Source organism: Ranitomeya imitator, chromosome 6 (assembly GCF_032444005.1).
Source record: "Ranitomeya imitator isolate aRanImi1 chromosome 6, aRanImi1.pri, whole genome shotgun sequence".
Taxonomy (NCBI): Eukaryota; Metazoa; Chordata; class Amphibia; order Anura; family Dendrobatidae; genus Ranitomeya; species Ranitomeya imitator.
Window position 1 is genome coordinate 427933075 of NC_091287.1, and position 6024 is coordinate 427939098.

Consider the following 6024-nt stretch of genomic DNA (forward strand, 5'->3'; position numbering starts at 1 on the left):
ACTATACCCTATAGTGAACTGAAAAATGGGGAAAAAAATTTAAGTTTGGCTAAATTGGAAAAAAAAATCAATTTAACCATTATTTTTAAGGATTATACCTTTACTGAGCTTACTGTGCATTAAAATGACCTGGCAACATAATTTAACAGCAGGAGGCGTGTACTCGCAAACAGCAGTATATGTATGGCGGCATGATCGCACAGCTTCACGATGAGCGCCGCGAAAAACGGATGTGAGTGTCAGATCTGTGTGAGAGCTGACACGCTACAGCAATGCCCACAATCAGTGCTAGCACCAATCACGGGCATTTAACCCCTCTGATGCCGCTGTCAGTAATGATCACGACAAAGAGGAGCATCACACAGTGAATCAGTTCCCTGCGTGTTTCCATCAAGACAGTGTGATGTGGTCACGTTGTTCTGATGGGATCTCCATGGAGATCCAAAGGCCACAAGATGGCCACGGGGTCCATCGAGGTCCAGCAAGGAAGGTGGCTTGTGAGTGCCTGCTGAGAGCCTCCTTCCCTGCCAGTCAAATGCTGCTCTGATACTCTGCTGTGCAGAAGCATTGCAGAATATCAGAGCAGCAATCTGATGTTATACAGTGATGTCCCAGGATGGGACAATGTAAAAAAGTAAAAAAAAAAAAATTTTAAGTGTAAAAATATTTTTTATACAAAATCACCAGATAAAGAAAAAAAGAAACAAATCTGTTTCCTATAAATACATTTATGATAAAAAACCAATTAAAGTACACATAGTTTGTATTGCCACGTCCATAATGACCCGCTCTATAAAACTATCCCATTAGTTAACCCCTTCAGTGAACATCGTTAAAAAAAAATAAAAAATGAGGCAAAAAACAATACTTTATCATCATACCACCAAACAAAAAGTGCAATAAAAAGTGATAAAAAAATGAATGTACAGTTGTGCTCAAAAGTTTACAAACCCAGGCAGAATTTTGGCTTTCTTTACCTTTTTTTAAGAGAATATGAATGAAAACACCAAAACTTTTTCTCCACTCATGGTGAATGGTTGGGTGAAGCCATTTATTGTCAAACTACTGTGTTTTCTCTTTTTAAATCATAATGACAACCCAAAACATCCACATGACCCCGATCAAAAGTTCACATACTCTGGTGATTTTGGCCCGATAACATAAACAGAAGTTGACACAAATGGGTTTGAATTGCTATTAACCCCTTTCTGCCATTAGACATACTATTCCGTCCATGTGGGTTGGGCTTTACTTCCCAAGGACGGAATAGTACGTCATAGCCGATCGCAGCTGACATTCCGCACTATGTGCCAGGAGCGGTCACGGACCGCCCCCGACACATTAACCCCCGGCACACCGCAATCAAACATGATCGCGATGTGCCGGCGGTGCAGGGAAGCATCGCGCAGGGAGGGGGCTCCCTGCGGGCTTCCCTGAGCCCCCCGCAGCAACGCGATGTGATCGCGTTGCTCCGGGGGTCTCCCACCTCCCTCCCTGCATCAAGTCCCGGATCCAATATGGCCGCGGATCCGGGTCCTGCAGGGAGGGAGGTGGCTTACCAAGTGCCTGCTCAGAGCAGGCACTTGGTAACGCTGCACTGCTCTCAGACAGATCGGTGATCTGTCAGAGTGCTGTGCAAACTGGCAGATCACCGATCTGTATTGTCCCCCCCTGGGACAAAGTAAAAAAGTTAAAAAAATTTTTTTTACAAGTGTGTAAAAAAAAAAAAAAAATCCTAAATAATGAAAAAAAAAAAAAATATTATTCCCATAAATACATTTCTTTATCTAAATAAAAAAAACAAAACAATAAAAGTACACATATTTAGTATTGCCGCGTCCGTAACGACCCGACCTATAAAACTGGCCCACTAGTTAACCCCTTTAGTAAACACCGTAAGAAAAAAAAAAAAACACGAGGCAAAAAACAACGCTTTATTATCATACCGCCGAACAAAAAGTGGAATAACACGCGATCAAAAAGACAGATATAAATAACCAGGGTACCGCTGAAAGCGTCATCTTGTCCCGCAAAAAATGAGCCACCATACAGCAACATCAGCAAAAAAATAAAAAAGTTATAGTCCTCAGAATAAAGCGATGCAAAAATAATTATTTTTTCTATAAAATAGTTTTTATCGTATAAAAGCGCCAAAACATAAAAAAATGATATAAATGAGGTGTCGCTGTAATCGTACTGACCCGAAGAATAAAACGGCTTTATCAATTTTACCAAACGCGGAACGGTATAAATGCCTCCCCCAAAAGAAATTCATGAATAGCTGGTTTTTGGTAATTCTGCCTCACAAAAATCAGAATAAAAGGCGATCAAAAAATGTCACGTGCCCGAAAGTGTTACCAATAAAAACGTCAACTCGTCCCGCAAAAAACAAGACCTCACATGACTCTGTGGACTCAAATATGGAAAAATTATAGCTCTCAAAATGTGGTAACGCAAAAAATATTTTTTGCAATAGAAAAATCCGCTAAAAAACCTGCTATAAAGGTAAATCAAACCCCCCTTCATTACCCCCTTAGTTGGGGAAAAAGTAAAAAAAATGTAAAAAATGTATTTATTTCCATTTTCCCATTAGGGTTAGGGCTAGGGCAAGGGTTAGGGTTAGGGCTAGGGCTAGGGTTAGGGTTAGGGCTAGGGTTAGGGCTAGGGTTAGGGCTGAGGTTAGGGCTAGGGTTAGGGTTAGGGCTAGGGTTAGGGTTAGGGTTAGGGCTAGGGTTAGGGTTAGGGCTAGGGTTAGGGTTAGGGCTAGGGTTAGGGTTAGGGTTAGGGCTAGGGTTAGGGCTAGGGTTAGGGCTAGGGTTAGGGCTAGGGTTAGGGCTAGGGTTATGGTTAGGGCTAGGGTTAAGGCTACAGTTAGGGTTAAGGCTACAGTTAGGGTTAAGGCTACAGTTAGGGTTAGGGTTTGGATTACATTTGCGGTTGGGAATAGGGTTGGGATTAGGGTTAGGGGTGTGTCAGGGTTAGAGGTGTGGTTAGGGTTACCGTTAGAATTAGAGTTAGGGGTGTGTTTGGATTAGGGTTTCAGTTATAATTGGGGGGGTTCCACTGTTTAGACACATCAGGGGCTCTCCAAACGCAACATGGCGTCCGATCTCAATTCCAGCCAATTCTGCGTTGAAAAAGTAAAACAGTGCTCCTTCCCTTCCGAGCTCTCCCGTGTGCCCAAACAGGAGTTTACCCCAATATATGGGGTATCAGCGTACTCAGGACAAATAGGACAACAACTTTTAGGGTCCAAGTTCTCCTGTTGCCCTTGGGAAAATACAAAACTGGGGGCTAAAAGATAAGTTTTGTGGGAAAAAAAAGATTTTTTTAATTTTCACGGCTCTGCGTTATAAACTGTAGTGAAATACGTGTGGGCTCAAAGTTCTCACAACACATCTAGATAAGTTCATGGGGGGGTCTAGTTTCCAATATGGGGTCACTTGTTGGGGGTTTCTACTGTTTAGGTACATCAGGGGCTCTGCAAACGCAATGTGACGCCTGCAGACCATTCCATCTAAGTCTGCATTCCAAATGGCGCTCCTTCCCTTCCGAGCCCTCCCATGCGCCCAAACGGTGGTTCCCCTCCACATATGGGGCATCAGCGCACTCAGGACAAATTGGACAACAAATTTTGGGGTCCAATTTCTCCTGTTACCCTCGAGAAAATACAAAACTGGGGGCTAAAAAATAATTTTGGGGGGAATTTTTCTTTTTATTTTCATGGCTCTGCGTTAGAAACTGTAGTGAAACACTTGGGGGCTCAAAGTTCTCACAACACATCTAGATAAGTTCCTTGGGGGGTCTAGTTTCCAATATGGGGTCACTTGTGGGGGGTTTCTATTGTTTAGGTACATTAGGGGCCCTGCAAACGCAATGTGACGCCTGCAGGCCATTCCATCTAAGTCTGTATTTCAAATGGCGCTCCTTCCCTTCCGAGCCTTCCTATGCGCCCAAACGGTGGTTCCCCCCCACATATGGGGTATCAGCGCACTCAGGACAAATTGCACAACAAATTTTGGGGTCCAATTTCTCCCGTTCCCCTCGGGAAAATACAAAACTGGGGGCTAAAAAATAATATTTGTGGGAAAAAAAATTTGTTTTATTTTTACGGCTCTGCATTATAAACTTCTGTGAAGCTCTTGGTGGGTCAAAGTGCTCACAACACATCTAGATAAGTTCCTTAGGGGGTCTACTTTCCAAAATGGTGTCACTTGTGGGGGGTTTCAATGTTTAGGCACATCAGTGGCTCTCCAAACGCAACATGGCGTCTCATCTCAATTCCTGTGAATTTTGCATTGAAAAGTCAAACGGCGCTCCTTCCCTTCCGAGCTCTCCCATGCGCCCAAACAGTGGTTTACCCCCACATATGGGGTATCAGCGTACTGAGGACAAATTGTACAACAACTTTTTGGTTCCAATTTCTTCTCTTACCATTGGGAAAATAAAAAATTGGGGGCGAAAAGATCATTTTTTTTTCACAAAAATGATTTTTTATTTTTACGGTTCTGCATTATAAACTTCTGTGAAGCACTTGGTGGGTCAAAGTGCTCACCATACCTCTAGATAAGTTCCTTAGGGGGTCTACTTTCCAAAATGGTGTCACTTGTGGGGGGTTTCAATGTTTAGGCACATCAGTGGCTCTTCAAACGCAACATGGCGTCCCATCTCAATTCCTGTCAATTTTGCATTGAAAGGTCAAACGGCACTCCTTCCCTTCCGAGGTCTCCCATGCGCCCAAACAGTGGTTTACCCCCACATATGGGGTATCAGAGTACTCAGGACAAATTGTGCAACAACTTTTTGGTTCCAAATTCTTCTCTTACCATTGGGAAAATAAAAAATTGGGGGCGAAAAGATCATTTTTTTTACAAAAAATATTTTTTATTTTTACGGTTCTGCATTATAAACTTCTGTGAAGCACTTGGTGGGTCAAAGTGCTCACCACACCTCTAGATAAGTTCCCTAGGGGGTCTACTTTCCAAAATGGTGTCACTTGTGGGGGGTTTCAATGTTTAGGCACATCAGTGGCTCTCCAAACGCAACATGGCGTCCCATCTCAATTCCAGTCAATTTTGCATTAAAAAGTCAAATGGCGCTCCTTCGCTTCCAAGCTCTGTCATGCGCCCAAACAGTGGTTTACCTCCACTTATGTGGTATCAGCGTACTCAGGACAAATTGTACAACAAGGTTTGGGGTCCATTTTCTCCCGTAACTCTTGGCAAAATAAAACAAATTGGAGCTGAAGTAAATTTTTTGTGAAAAAAAGTAAAATGTTAATTTTTATTTAAACATTCCAAAAATTCCTGTGAAACACCTGAAGGGTTAATAAACTTCTTGAATGTGGTTTTGAGAACCTTGAGGGGTGCAGTTTTTAGAATGGTGTCACACTTGGGTATTTTCTATCACATAGACCCCTCAAAATGACTTCAAATGAGATGTGGCCCCTAAGATAAAATGGTGTTGTAAAAATGAGAAATTGCTGGTCAACTTTTAACCCTTATAACTCCCTAACAAAAAAAAATTTTGGTTCCAAAATTGTGCTTATGTAAAGTAGACATGTGGGAAATGTTACTTATTAAGTATTTTGTGTGCCATATCTCTGTGATTTAATTGCATAAAAATTCAAAGTTGGAAAATTGCAAAATTTTCAAAATTTTCGCCATATTTCTGTTTTTTTCACAAATAATCGCAAGTAATATCAAAGAAATTTTACCACTATCATGAAGTACAATATGTCACGAGAAAACAATGTCAGAATCACCGGGATCCGTTGAAGCGTTCCAGAGTTATAACCTCATAAAGGGACAGTGTCCAGAATTGTAAAAATTGGCCCGGTCCATAATGTGCAAACCACCCTTGGGGGTAAAGGGGTTAAAGGTAACATCTTCACATGTGACCTGTTTGCTTGAAATCAGTGTGTGTGCATAAAACCTAAGTGAGTTTCTGACAGACAGACTTTTGCATCTTCCATGCAGCCGTTGATGTTTTTGTATTGTGAGTCATGGGGAAAGCAAAAGAATT